The sequence below is a fragment of the Onychomys torridus genome, chromosome 8, assembly GCF_903995425.1.
Source record: "Onychomys torridus chromosome 8, mOncTor1.1, whole genome shotgun sequence".
NCBI lineage: Eukaryota > Metazoa > Chordata > Mammalia > Rodentia > Cricetidae > Onychomys > Onychomys torridus.
In genome coordinates, this window is record NC_050450.1 from 13,224,327 (window position 1) to 13,239,994 (window position 15,668).

At 43.3% G+C, this 15,668-nt stretch overlaps 1 protein-coding gene across 14 annotated transcripts in view; it reads right to left on the reverse strand.

The window, feature by feature from the left end:
- Nucleotides 1–15,668, reverse strand: part of Rbfox1 (RNA binding fox-1 homolog 1) — a 1,681,994-nt gene that overhangs the window by 250,287 nt on the left and 1,416,039 nt on the right. The window contains exon 1 of one of the 14 annotated variants that reach the window (XM_036197543.1): nt 4,387–4,594. The exons of the other annotated variants lie outside the window; for them this stretch is intronic. The gene's annotated coding sequence lies outside the window, so the exon portion shown is untranslated. Of the gene's footprint in view, nt 1–4,386; nt 4,595–15,668 lie in introns of those variants that run through there. 14 annotated transcript variants of the gene reach the window in all.

The following is a 15,668-nucleotide window of genomic DNA, read 5'->3' on the forward strand; positions in this document are numbered from 1 at the left end:
TCAGATACTGGGGGTTTTCTGATTCCAACATCTGATCTTTACCACTAGATACCTATTCTCATAACTCACACTGGCCTCAGAAAGACTTAATAATGGCTTGCTTAAGAAGCGCTTGTGTAGTGTGACTGTGTGCTAGGTACAATCAACAGGAGGTGCTGGAGGAATGGCTTGCATCTTTGATTTTGCTGTGTTGTGTCTATTTTGTTTGGAGACAAGGCATCTCTATGTAACCCAGACTGACCTGACACTGCACAGCTGTCTTCTCTGCCTGCCAAGTGTTGGGATAACACAAGTGCGTGGCAATGTCTGCCTTAGAGCAATAAAACCAATGAAGGGGGTCAATGATGATAAGCCAAAGACATAGGAGCAGCTTGGTGGGGCTATCAGCTAAGAATCTACAAGGAACTATAGGTATTCGGACTTTGGTTCTCTCAGAAAAGGCTATACTTAAGCTAAAACTTAAAAGATGAGAACATTTCAGGTGAGTGAGGGAGAAACAAGGACATTTTGAGAACACAGACAGTTACATTTGCTTGAGCAAGGGGAAGGAGGTATCAAACAGGCTCTATGGACAGACTAGTAAAGGCCTATAGCTCAGTTCAAGTGTCGAGCATCCCGCACTGCAAAGCCCCTATATGTCCATGTCCATCTGTGCTTCTCCTGGGCCCTCTGAAGAGCAGCATCAGCAATGCCTGAGAGTTTGTTGGAGTGCAAACTCTGTGGTTCCACCTTAGCCCTTCTGAGTTTGAACTTCCGAGGTTCTGTGCTAGCCAACATTAAGTCTGAGATTTCCTGTGCTGTTCCTCACTTAGCCTGCTTTCAATCATAGGACTTCCGTGTTACAACTCCAGAGGCTGTTTGGCTCAGACTTCTGAGTTGTGGTCCAGTCACTATTCTTGGGTCTTTGTAGGAGGAAACCAGAAAATATTAGCCAAACCACCAAGTGGGGGTCCCAAGGATAGAGTATGTCTCATTTTGTTGGGACCTATCTGACTGATTTAAAGATCAAGCCCTCTTTCTCTTTGTTTTATGTGTTCTACTGCACAGGGAACCAGATAACCACTTAAAACTCAAGCTGGTGTTTGAACACTCTCATTAGCTAAAGGAGCCAGTGAGGTGGCCTGTTAATGGTTAGACAGGCCAGACTAGGGTGAGGTGCACACCATGCCCTGGAGCTGATGTTAAGTGGGGACTCACAACTCCTCTCCAATCATCTCTTGTTAGCAGGGACTGTAGGCAAATTGCTAGAGAGGATTAAGTGGGGGGGACAATGCCTGGATCACTGTCAAGCAGAGAAAAGACTCAATTTGTGGTAATCACATCTCTGTAATCACTTCTGCAAGAGGTCTTTGTGGCTGTGCTTGCTTTTACGAAGTATGGACTCAGACCAGGCAGGGTAGACAGACGGCAGCAGGCTGGTTTTGCTTGAGCATATTAAAATGATTATTCCCCTCCTGGCTATTAATAGGATGTTACCTCCATGGGTCTCTCTCCCAACATCTGAGGCCCAGACACTCCATAAACAGTTGAACATCACTGTGCATAAACAATTGATCCTATCTCTACAAACACAGGAGAACCTGGGAGGAAGCTTTCAGGGGAGAAGGAATGCACTGATTTCTTCTGTCTGCCTGTAGAAGGTATGTGTAAAATAGAAACAAAACAAGGACATACTTTAAGAACAATTACACAACAATGTCTGGGCTAGGAGGAACAGCTTGCCTCAGTTCCAGAGAGACTGCTTTAAAGTGGAGGAAGGGTATTCTCAAAATATATAGACCTGCCCAGGCTGTGTTCCAAAAGTCCCTGGCCAGGCCGCTACCGACTTGACTATTCTCAGATGCTGATCTGGAAAAGTGTGCTAATAGGATGAAGGGGAGCCCTGGTTATCACAAAGAAACATTAGGCAACTTTGAAACAAAGGAAGAGTTCAGGGATAAGATGGTATTTAAAGCCCAGATGTGACACACTCTGTTACAGATGTCATCTCAGGTCCTTGAGAGAAGTCCCCTCCGCCTTGATCCTTCTCAAGTACAAAATAGATTTTGAGCAGATTTCCTTCGTATAATCAGGGGAAGAAGGGCTGGGAGAGGGAAGGAAAAGGGAAGAGGAGCAGGGCTCTCACAGTCGTAAGAGTGAGCTGGACTGTCCCTCAGCACATCTATGCCTTCTCCCTTGAAGGGTTAGAAAGAGCCGCAGCAAAGGCACTTGGAGTACCATCTCTCTCTTCAGGCTTACGTCATCAACCCACAGTGCAAAAACAAAGCAATAGGCGAGAGTGGAATCTTAGCAGGCCATATATATATACACACACACACAAAATAAAAGTGGTCATTTGAGCTGGTGAGATGGCTCAGGGGTAATGCTGCTGCTGCCAGGCTTAATGACCTGAGTTGATCTCTGGGACCCACATAGGAGAAGAAGAGAACTCCCACAAGTTGACCTTTGGCTACCTCACAGGCATTGTGGCAAATGTGTCCTTCCCCCAGCCCCCAACACACATAGGCACACAGAAACATAAAAATATAATAAAATGAATATTTAAAAATGTTCTTCAAAACATAAACGTCATACTTTTCTCTAACTGTCCAAATAAGATTTTTTTCTCAACAGTGTATGTGTGTATATATGTATATAGATATAGATATATGCCTTTCCCCTTAATAGCACTAATAGAAGTTAACCCTTACTACAGTTATAGTAAAGTTTCTCTTGTTTTAAAATAAAAGCTCTAGAAGAGTGTATTGTACTGTGCTGATACCTCAAGAACATTTACTCTTTATGCCCAAACTTCTAAGCATCCTGTCTATCTACATTTGAGGGTCAGTTTTCAACTTCCCCTTTTTAAATGTTACCTCTTAGTGGGCCATCCAGTTAAAACAATAATCACCCCTGTTATTCCCAAGGGAAGAACTAGAACCTGAAGAAAAATTAACTGGGGATCCCAAGTGGGGCCTCTGGTAACTCGAACAGGCTCCTTGTTTGTTTGTGTTAGGACAACATCAAAGCTCTGACCAGGCAAAGATAGTATGTTTTCCCCCTTCACGTGAGTCTTTTATTCTGCTGGAAGATATAGACAGAGGAAATGAACAGACAATTTCTGTGTGTGCACACCTCATGAATGGGTGTTACATAAACAGAACAACACCACTTATCACATTCCTTAAGACACAGTTAAACCTAAATTACACAAGTGAAACTCATGGCTGATCTATTTGTGCTTTTTTTTTAAAATGGGAAAAATGCCAGAAGAATCCTGGTATCATAGAAGTATTCTTATTCCTGAAAATTCACTGAAGAATCTTCAAACATTTTACACCGTGTGAGCATACATACACACACTCAAAATAAATCAGAGAGATAGTTAACTTGGTAGATGACTTCCTGCCTTGCCCTGGTTGTGTAAATGGAGAGAAGAGCTGTGTCAAATTCTTCTACCTTCAGACATTTGGAATTTTGCTGTTTTAAGGCAATCTTCCAAAAAATGGATTTCTGGAGGCAAACAACAACAACAACAACAACAACAAAAACAGTTTTACTTGAGAAGTGTGCTCTGTGCAGGTCAAAGCAGATTGTGAAAACTAGTTTGGTCCCCATCCCCCATCTTCTGTTAATTATTCTGATTTCCAAGAAGTGGAAGCATTGAATGAGAAGACAAGAAGCCTTTGGTAAAACAGAGGAGAGAGCTGGAGCCACTTAGGGCCCTGTGGAGTGTGAGAAGGAAGTGATCTTGTCTGCTCCTCCCCTCCTGTTCTACCAACCTGACACATGAGCAGGTCAGCAAATCAAAATAGAGACTCCCCCAAAGCCCCCCTTAACAGACACCACTTCAACACAGCAAGCTGAACCACATGGTATATCCAACTCTCCCCATGTCAGGATCAAGCACTCCTCCTGTATCTCAAGCACAAATGTAAAACAGGCAACTCAAGCTCGTGATGGATTTCGACACGAAGTATTGTGCATCTCTCAAGAACCTATAGCAGCCTCCCAAACTCTTATTACTTCATTCCTCAAACTCACTGTCAGATGAAACTCAATCACCTCAAGTATCTCTGAGTAACAACAGCTATGCACAGACCGGACCTGCCATGGTTTCTCTTTATTTCCTCTTTCTGTCTTTTGCAATGTGCACTCTTGGTGTGCAGAACTGGTGAGAGGAGCTGTGATTAGTTTAAAAAGAGACATCAGATTTCTGTGTGTGGCAGCTGGATTGAGATTGGGACAGTTGTTCACTAACTAGCCTTGTAGGGCACCCCTAACAAAAGGCCAAGATCAAATATAGCACAGTACAAATCTGTCTGTCTCTCTCTCTCTCTCTCTCTCTCTCTCTCTCTCTCTCTCTTTCCTAGAACCACAGTCCCCAGTGGGAGGCAATGCACTCACCCCAAGTGTGAAGCAAGCAGGCACAGGTTGAGTAGCGGTGTCAGGGTCAGGTGCTGGAGATTAGCTCCATGGGCAAGAGGGTGGGCCACAGGAGGGAAAAGGAGGGATGGCCAGGCTTTGCAAAGGGCAGAAAGCAAACGGGCAGAAAAAAAGCATCAGGAATATGTACCAAGAAAAAAAATAAGGCAAAGGGGATGGGAAATTAATAATCCAACAAGCAGGATGCCTCTGTGTTATTAATCACACTGCCTCAGAGAGCTGCAGAGGCGCCCAGAGCTGCACATGGAAGAGGAGGGGTTTGCATGCCATTGGTTGCCTCTGCTCACTCCTATACATCTCAGCCAATCCTCCCTGTGCCTTAAGGTACAGATAGATCTGCTCTGCAGTTACAAACCACTGGAAGATGAGAAATCGTGCTCTATGGGGTGAGGCTGTGCTCTGTCCAGTTAATGCACTATAAACTTTATTTGAGCTGACTTCTCACTGGATCCCCCAGTGACGGGGTCAGGGGTGCAAGCAATTCCACCCCAAATCATGCCATAATCGAATTGCTGCCTATTTCCCGAACCTGTAATGAAAAAGGCAACCGAAATAATGCCGGTAATGTTGGCAGTCTCCCTTGCCTGTCTGACGCTATTACCTGCAAATGCCTGCCGCCATTTCCTGGGTACTCTAACAATGAATATATTTCACAGCTCACTGGCTCTCCTGCATGGGTGGCGTGGTATAGACACCTACATGATAGGAAAAGAAATCTAAGACAATAAGGCTATGTCTGAAGGCTGTGCCTGGCAGCCCACTAGGGAGGGGAGAGGCCGTTTTATCCAAGTGGCACATGTACACATCACACACACACACACACACACACACACACACACACACACACACACACACGAGGGGGGGGATAGTTCAGAGGCACAGCTGAAGCAAACAACAACTTGATTTCTCTTTGTTTGTTTAAATCCCAGCATTATCACCTGCGGCATAATAACTTGGAGTTGGATTCCTTCATCAAACTTGGATGGTTTTGATGCTATGCTCCAGTCTCTGAACAAAGTACAACAGGTACCGCTTTAGGAACTGGGGGTAGGATAAAATAGTATGTGTAAATAGCTTACCTGAAAATGTCCTTGAAGTCCTCAATTCCCCTTTAAAACAGTTTTTGTTTTGTTTTTTTAAATCAAAACTCTCTATTTACATGTCCTTAAAAGTATAATTCAACATCCTCATGGTATTTCAGTCCTCAATAAACTGCTGACGACAGCAGGATACTGTGGTTCAGAAACCCAGGGCTGCAAAAGCCACAATGCCCAGGTGTTATTTGCACAACTGCTTATTGGGAAAGACTCTCCCTGTGGGAGCTGCGACTGGACTCTGGGTGCGCCTGAAATGTTGGAAACCTTAGGACACTCACAGGCTTGCTGGCCTTGCTTATGTCTCTAGCTTGTAAGTTCAGGTCACTCTGATTAGTTATTTCAAAACTGTCCAATATCAGATCCCTGCTTTATAATCCTTTGCTGTGCCAGAAAATGTCACAACCCATAATGAGCATGTCCACAAGCTCTGACTTAACACTAGGGAGCTGTGTGCCTGTGACTCATGAGTACTGATAGTCAGCTCTGCTGGAACAATGACTGGGCTAGCAGAAAACACAGGTTACAAGTGCCTGTGATGCAAGAGCCTTAGACAAGAGGTACTTCAAAATGAGAAACACTGAGCATCCAAAAAAGATCTTCTAAATCTTGATAAGAATACTCACATCTGTGTCTTTTTTTATTTCATTTTTCATATCCCTTTTTAACACAGAAACCCCCATCTTGCAGTACACACCAGTTTCTAGTTCAGCAGCATCACCTTCTTTGTCTTTGCCATTCCCTTATGTAGAAAACCAGTCTGGAATATCACACAGTAGCAAGTCTGGGTGGCAGCCAAGTGAGGCGGGTCTAGCAGGGTTGGTCAGGGATAGCTCACTGATTCCCAGCCCCTGCCAAATACAGCATGGAGCAAAAGAAGATTCACATTCTTTAAAAAGATACATAGAAGGTATGCTGACACCCACAGACAAAGAATAAGTCTTTAAAATACTCAGCACTATGGGTGAGAAAGACCAGATCTTATAAGAAAAAAATCAATATAAGAAAAAAATGCTGTGGATGTAATTGAAGTCACACATTTGTACACGACTTCTGCTATACGCCCAATTACTGCTATTTATCAAAGAGTAGACAACATTGAAACCAGAAGCATGAAAAACAAATTTTACTAAGTCAGAGGGAAAAAAATCATCAGAAAGGAAGGGGGTACAAATAATAAATAATTCAATATTCTTGAGAAAAATTCTCTTGCAGAAAGGCCTGGTTGATTCAAACATCAGACGTGCGTCTGACAAGAGATGTATCGATTTGGACGATTCTATCATCATTATTCCAGCCAGAGTCCTGCATGGAAGCTGTTCTTTTTGCTCCTGTTTTTACTGCTGTGACCACCAACCTCCTCCACATACCTCCAGCTCTTTGAACCAGTATTCCTTACAGCTTAGATCCTGAGCCTAAGCAGAGGAAGGTGACAGATAACATCTAGGATCTGCTTGGAGGAGGCAAGGGCTCCGCTGCCCTAAAATCTAACAGGCTGAGGGGCTAGTGACAATCTGCTGGGATTTCAGCACTCTGTGGAAGGAAGGAGTGGTGGGCCCCATCTGTGTAATTACCAAGACAGAGTATTTTGATTCCAGGGAGAGCACACATCCCAACAGACCAGTCTCATAACTAACAACGAATGGTCCAATGCCGAACGAGAAGAGCGACAGCAAATGTACTCATGTTACTTTTGAGGCTTGAAAAGACAGCCTCTGACTGTAACGATCTCATACTCTGCTGCCCAAATAGTCCCCAAACTACACTGGCTCTTCCAATAAAAATAACAGAAAGGAAGAGAACAAAATGGGAGGGAAACAAGGAAGAAATAGAAAGATCCTTTTAGGTCAACGTAGATCGGTAAAATACAGTAGTATAATTAGCGGAGGAAAAAGTACCTCCATTAGCATTTTGCATAAAGCAGAGCTATTTCTCCAATGTTCAATGTGTTAATTACTACCAGATAGGAGGTGCCACTGAAAATTAACAGCTTTACAAAGGCACAGGAGGTAAACAGATAAGGCAGAAGCCACTGGAAGGTCGGGAGAGCAAGTCAATTTTGAAGAAAGATAAAAGAATCTTCACTTCCTTCCATGCTGGTGGAGGAGAAGGGGACAGGGTGGCAGGCCCTGTTAGACATGGTTAATTAGGCAAGGATTCCAAGCTTGCACGGGGTGCAGCATTCGCCATGGTAATCAGGCGTATTATTCAAATGTGCAGGAAAACAAAAGGCAGGGAGCGCCTGACAAGAGACATCAGAGTTGGCCCCATTCAGAGCTGCCTTGTGCACCAAGTTCTTCAGCGAGTTAGCCAGGCATACCTTACAACACTGAGGAATAAGGGGTCCCCTTATATCCAGATGGCTGAACATGGACAGGAGCAAGATCCCTGCGATAAAATATCCCAATTCTGTGTTTGTAGCTAAGCTAGAGAGTTCTTGAGGAAAAGACTGGAGAGAAGCATCAGGTTATGGGGACAAGTCATATTCCAAAGTTAAAAAACAGTGCCTAGGGATTGTGGATATGTTTTGGTGGGTAAAGTACTTGCCACACAGTGTGAGGACTTGGGTTTGATTCCCCCAAAACCTACGTAAAGATCTGTGTGCTGTAATCTCAGCACTGGGGATGTAGAGACATGGAGAGCCCTAGGGCTTACAGGTCAGCTGGTCTAGCTCAATTAGAGTGATCCAGTAAGAGACCCTGTCCCAAATAAAAAGACAGTAAGCAACTGAGGAAGACAAATGAAATTCACCTATGGCCTACACACTACACACACACACACACACACACACACACACACACACACGTCTACACATGTACACAGCAAAACAAGCAAGTGAAAGAAAGGAAATGCTTAGATGGTGAAGGGGTTTGAGAGGATTCTGTGTCTGACTTTACAGGGAAAGAAGAGGAGAATGGGAAGGAGAACGACAGAGACAGAGGGGTGTGTGTGTGTGTGTGTGTGTGTGTGTGTGTGTGTTGTGTGATTGAGAGAGAGAGAGAGAGAGAATGACAATGACAATGACAGTATTTCATGTAGGTCTATACAGTGAGTAACACAAGAACCATCTTTTCTTATACTTTGGAAAAGGAAGAAGGTAAATATCTTCCATATTCAAAACTCAATCTGATTAAATAAGGCTCTAGAATAAATGGCATATCAGCCCACTGTTACCCTCACCTTTTGAACCCAACAAGTGTGGATCAGGTACAGGCAGTGACTTCAGTAGCTTCAGATGAGTGAAATGGTGAAAGGCATGAGCTAGACAGCTACCTAACATCTCATCTCCTCATTGAATGAGAAATACACAAAAGTGTACTACACCCAGAGAGACATGGAGAAAAGTCAAAGTTGTAAGTCACAGATTTCAGAAGATGCCTCACATTGTGCAGTTAGCATATGAAGCTCCAACCTACAGCAGAGAACCAACAACCCTGCTTGACACACAGGACCTGCTTTCCCTCTGGGAAATACCTTCTTCCATGGTAACTTTCCAAACTGCATTGTGGTAGAACCACTGGACTAGAAAGCCAGTTGTGTCTCTGTTTCCACAGACCCTATGTAGATGTATTTAATTAATTTCTAGTTGAAAAATATGCTTTTTTAAGTAACTCATTTGAGCTAGGTCTGATGCGGCAAGTTTATAATCCTAGCTACTCAATAGTCTGAGGCAGGAGGATCATAAATTCAAGGACAGCCTGGGCAACTTAAGTGAAATTTTTTTTCCCAAACAATGAACCATAGGAAGAAAACAAAAATTGTGTTTGTACTCAACATGTATAGACCTGTTTTTTGTTATTCCCTGAACTTCCCTGTACAAGAATCACTTATATTGTATTGGGAACAACTAAAGATAGATGGGTGTAGGTTCTATGGAGAAGACTTTATATGCTGCCCTAGAGTGTGTCTAGATTTCATTATGGGGTGGTCCTATAGCCAATCCCTCCAGATACTGGGTGATGACTGTATTGGTCATTCATCAAAGCCTGTCTTCTCTACCTCAAGTTCTGTGTGATTAAGGGACCGAGTAAGACTGGGAGAGAGGTAAAGATAAGGAGACATTCATAAGAAGTACCCTGACCTCCAGCACCCAAATATAAGTTGGTTATCTCATGAGAAATTCTCATTAGAGGACACAGGACCAACTTAGAATATGAGTGGTAGTATCTGAGGGATGTGTGTGTGTGTGTGTGTGTTGTGGGGGTGTTTATGTAGGGTAGAGAAGCAACTAAATAAAGGGCATGGTGAAGCCAAAAAGAGACTAAACTCTTTCCCTGGACCAACCTATAGAAGGAGAGGGAGGGAGGAAGAGAGGAAGAAAGAAGGGAGGAAAAAGAAGAGAGAGGGGTAAGGGAAGAGAGGAAGATAGGGGGAAGTAGAGGTGGGGAGAAAGAGATAAAGGAAGACAGTAGAGACAGAGAACAAATAGCAACTTTTCCATGTACTATGCTGGAAGCAACAACCTGTAGAGATGGAGGAGAGATGGGTAGTGGTCTTTAGAGGGAGAGAAGTAAGGGGTATCCTGAGAGTAGAATTACTCAGCATGTGGACAGCTATCACAAGAAAGAGAATACACTGCAAAGTAGTCAGTGTAGCCATTAATGTGTACATCCAAAGCTGGAGTCATAGGATGGTGGACTACATTAAGGATGTCTGCCTTACTGTGATGCTGCAGGATATTAACACAAGGCGTTACCCTCTAGAACAACTGGCTCATGGTACCTTGAGACCATCTCTTTTTATTTCTTACAACCGGAATAAATTTTCAGTGAGCTCAAACACCAGAAGGTCCTAAGAGAAGATTTCTACATTTAAGACATGGAGTAAATCTTTTAAGTCCCAATATGGATAAGAATAGCTCCTCTTCTGAAGCATCATTGTAGGATAACATGGGATAGTAAGTACTATGTGCTTAGACTACTTGCGGGCACTGCACAGGGGCTCCATACCTGTTAGTTGTTTTTGTCAATAGCATCACTTGTCCTTTGACACAAAAAGTGTCCAAACAGGGCTTGGCAGATGGCTCCCTGCATAAAGCACTTTCCACTTAAGCCTGAGAATGTGAGTTTGACTCTCCAGAACCCGTGCAAAAGCCACATTGTCACCCATTGCCTCCCACTAGACCCCAGACTGGATCTAAGTCCCCGTCCACTGTTCTTTCCTAACAATTAGCAGGGGGTGGAGGTGATCCTGGGGCACTCCATCCCATCAGTTAAGCACTACGGCAAGGGACAACAGGGAATAAAAGTCTCTATTCTGATCAAATTAACTGGACATGGATCAATAGGGAGCCTCAGCATGTCTGTAAGCTAAGTCTGCAGATTCCGGGCACAGAGTCGGCTGAGAAAGAAAGAAAGGGAGAGTGAGGGGAAAATATCTGCTTCCTCGGCACAGAGATTTCCTTTTATTGAACCTGTCACTTCCCATTTCAGTTAACAAACTGCTGCACGGAGCTCATAGCCGGGCAATATTACAGCCCCACGGAATACAAAGCATGAGCAATTGTTTCAGATTGGGGGTTTAATAGGCAGAAAGGGCAAGGAGAGAAGAAGGAGGGCTGGGGATTCTGCTCCTTTGAGGGGAGACCATGGAAAGAACACAGGAAGCAGGCAAGTTTCACTTCCTTTCTTTCTGTCTGAAATCACTGACAGCCCAAGACTCAGAACAAGCATTCACCATGTAGAAAGTTTTTTTCTAGCAATGTACAAGAAGGGTAATTCTATCCTCCATTTCAGAGGAGTGGGTTCTTTTTGGGGGGTAGGGGATTGTTTTATTTTGTTTTTGAGATAGGATTTTACTATGGATCCCTGACTGGCTTTGAACTCACTATGTAGAACAGGCCTGCCCTTTGAACTCATAGAGATCTAATGGTCTCTGCCTCCTCAATGCTGAGATTAAAGGCATGTGCCACCACGTACTACCTGGAGAGATGATTTTAGTGTTTTGTTTTGTTTTTTATCAACTAATTTCTTATATTTTCCCAACATGGGAATGTAGCAGTCATTGCTGGATACATGAAAAATTCTGGCCCTCTCTTATGTCTAAAACTGAACTCACATCCTTTAATTGAGCATGGTATCTATGAAGAGAAGAGACTTTATTCTTAACAATGTTAGCTCTCATAAATACTCCAGTATATTAGCTCAAATCACACAACTAGAAGATAGCAGAGCTGGATTCATACTCAGTGTGGACACCATGGCCTGTGTTGATTCTACAGAATATTTCTGTCTGTTCATTCTGTAAGTTTTTGACCTCTTGTTTCTGAGAGCTGCATCACTCAGATGATAATGCACTTCAAGTGCACTGTCCACAGTGACCCTCTGCATACATATTCTCAAACAGACTCCAACTGTCCAACAACCAGACATCTATTAATCTGGGACCATTGATAGTTGGTGGTACCCAACACTGACAGAATATTAGCGTCATCTAAAAACTTAGACTCCCAGATACCCAGTCCCCATTCTCAGTAGAGTTGAAGGTGTAACTCAATCTGTAAGCAATGGGCACAGCAATAGTACAAACTCGGAAACTGGTAACAAAAGAACTAGGTGTTCAAGAAGATCATAACAACAGGATGAGTGCCAACTGACGACTTCAAACACAAAGAAAGTCCAAGTCTTCATACACCAGAGTTTGTAGGATATGGTAGGAAAAGCCAACATTTCCTATTTACTATTTAATCTCTTCGGGAATTTATTTTATGAGGATAGTACATGGTTATGAGGATTAGAAATAATATTTGATAGCTTTAGAGAATTATGCTTGGGATAATGTAGACCCTCAACACAATCTTCTGTACTGGCTGATAAACCAAGGTTTTTTGATTGAGAAAACATTAAAAACAACAGCATAGATTTGTGTTAAGTTGACATTGAAGATTTGTTTACATTGTTCTACCTTTATTTCCTCTAGTGTCTTCTTTCTAAGACCCCTGAAAAACGATGTCTATCTTCTTGCCTCATTATTGCTTCTTCAATGAATCCCCTGTAATGACCCCATACATGTACTTATGTGTGCTATGTTCCACATGTCACCATCCCCATGGGAATGGGGACTTTGTCCACCATATCCTGAAGCACCACATGACTCATAAATACCTATGACAAATACTTATTAAATAAACAAGTAATGATGGGCTGTCTATTACTTGATTTGGATTAATCTAGATTCCTTACCAAGTATGCATACTCACATCCTACCCCTGGACTAGATGAGTGAGAATCCATGGAGGCAGCATCTGGGACTTGGAGTCCCTCAGGCTCCACAGTGAAACACTTTTCTGGAGGTGCTAATTGGGATTACTATTACTGTGCTGACAATCCAGGCTCTGTGTACATTGGCAAAGGAAGATCCAGTTATTCTGCACAGAAACTGAAGAGGTGAGTCTGAGCCTCTTCACCATGAGGCCATAGACCCTAGGATATGTGCCTAAAGGAAATCTAGCCACTCAGTAATAGACCTGTCTAGCTCTACACAGGAACAAAGCAAATAAATTGGCATCACTTGGACTCCTTTAAGAAATACACATTTTAGAGACCCCATGCAAGATCCTCTGAATCAAGAACTATGAGCATGGCCTCAGCCACTTGGGTTTTAACAGGGAGAGAAAGTATGGAACCCATTGATAATAAGGATGGATGGGAAGAGGGCAGGCCACCATAATGGTGGGATTTCTTTGGGAGAGAAATGTTTCAAAAGGTGATTCACAGCAACGCAATAATAAACAGCTGCAGGCATAGACAGAACAGGGTTGGGCCAGTAGTTCATTTGGGGAAACATTAGTGTTAGGAAAGTACCAGAACTCAGGAGAGACCAGGGCATGTGCTTTGTTCTATAACTATTTATCTAATAGAGAATCGGTTTGAGGAAAGTGTGGTTAAAGCAAGCCCCACAGCATGTTGATGTTTACTGTGAAACTCTGTAAAGCTGTGAGGAGCCTCTGACAGACCATGAATGAAAACTATTAATTAGTAGGACATCTAGAATCTAGTGACTTGCTTATGCATGCTTATAATTTTCTCCTTTATAGAAGGTTATTGCATTTATTTATTTGGGGGACATGTGTGTTGTGATATATATGTAGAGGTCAGAAGACAACTTGTGGGAATTTGTTCATTTCTTCTGCTACTACCTGGAACCTGAGGATTGAACTCATGTAGTCCAGCCTACCCACTGAGCCTCCCTGACATCCCAATGTTTCCCTTTGTACACTAATTTTAGAATGTATAAGTGTGGGTATGATCTGTATACATGGCCAAAGGAATGTGTCTATGACCTTGGGACTTAGTGGGTGAACAGTTGAGAAAAGGGTACCAACTAACTCTCTTGTGGAGGGCATAGAATGGAGTTTTACTTCTTAGGAAGCTTGGGGATTCTGTAAGTCACTTGGACATCTCAGGGTCCACATTGTAATTATGGGGTTAATAATAGATGAAGATACATTTGGTTCGGGCTGGGCCACATTTATCACCCAGTGAAGATTAGCTATCATTTGAACAGTTATTGACAGAAGTCATATGAAGGTGATCATAATATATGTTAACAATTGTCAAATGCTAACACTTTCATATGGCATAATCTACTATTACCACCCTACTGCACCCCCACCACCATCATCATGGAAGTTAGCACCAGCAACGTAGCTGTAGGTATGACTTGAAGCTACTTATGTGTCCAGCCCTTCTCTTGATCTCTTTGTGAGAGATATACCAGCTCAGACAACAGGCTGCACTCCCCTCATTTATGAACCATCTTGAGCTGCCCCTCATCCCATTTAAGACATTGCCGTAACTTCATTTTCTCCACACTTCATTTTCTCTATTGCCCAGCCTGTGCCATATCAAAGCAAAGGCACTAAAAGAGAAATTTCATAGCTCCTGACCTTCAGTGAGGAATGCCCAGGAGCAAAGGATGAATGAAACATGACGAAGGCTCATGAATTTTTCTAGAAAACCTAACTTTCAATGAAAATGGGGAGGAGTAGAAGGGTCAAGGGAACAGCCAGAGATAGAAGCCCCAACTGGCAGCAATTGGATTACATCCCATGGCCCGTGACTCTTTATTAAGACCATCCAAACGAATGTAATATATATTACGCACACATACATATTCAACACACACACACACACACACACACATCTACTGCTTAGGAGAGTGGAAGATAATGGAAACAGGGAACAGTTGGCAATAACTTTTCAACGCAATTGTGTTCACAGAGCCCTGTGTTGTTTTCTGCATTCCGTAACAATGGGGAAAGGGGAAAGAAATGTCATTCTCTAACCACTAGAAATAAATACTTGTGTTATATTCTGTTCGTTCCACAATGAATAAAACAGGCATGCAGGTTTATAATATCAATTCGCAGGGCTCTTTCTGCTCCACTGAGCTGTTACTGAACAGTTCAGAACAAAGCTACAGGCAGATAGGACGCAGGCTCTCTAACAGGGTTGACATTAGGCTCAGCCTGATAAGAACGCATCAGAGGCTCTCTCATCCTACAGACCCTCTGATCACAGCAGCCAGACACTGAGAGGTCCTGCAGCCCCCCAGAACCTGCTCACAGGCCTGCTTTGCTGATCGACTTAGAGCGACAACAGCAGCTCAGCCTTATCAGGCGAGGCTGAGAAGTTCGGGGCAATCTGGTGCTGGCAGCACATTTAAACATAGAGTGAAGTGAAGTAAAGCTTTAAGGATATGCAGGGGTGGGGTGAGCTCAGGGCACCAAAAGAAAAGAAGAAGCACTCCCCCAGGCGAACACACAATGAGGACCCTGCAAGGAAGGAGCGATCATCCTAGATGTGCCCAGTGCTTTTCCATGGTCTGGAGTCCCGGGCTGAATAAAAAGGAGAAAACGAGCTGAAGAAAGAATTCACCTCTCTGCTTCCTGAAGATAAATGCTATATGAACAACTGCCTCACATTCCTGTTGCCATGGTTTCCCCAACACTATGGACCATGCCCCTCAAACTACGCGCCAAAATAAACCTTCCCTTCCTTGGGGTCCTTTTGCCAAACATTCAGTCACAGCAGTGAGAAGTAACTTATGTAGCCACAAAGTGGCTAAGACCAGAGACATCGTTGTCCCTGCCAGAGTAGGCAGGGCAGCTGTAGACACCACATGTGTGATCCAACTCAAGTACAATGG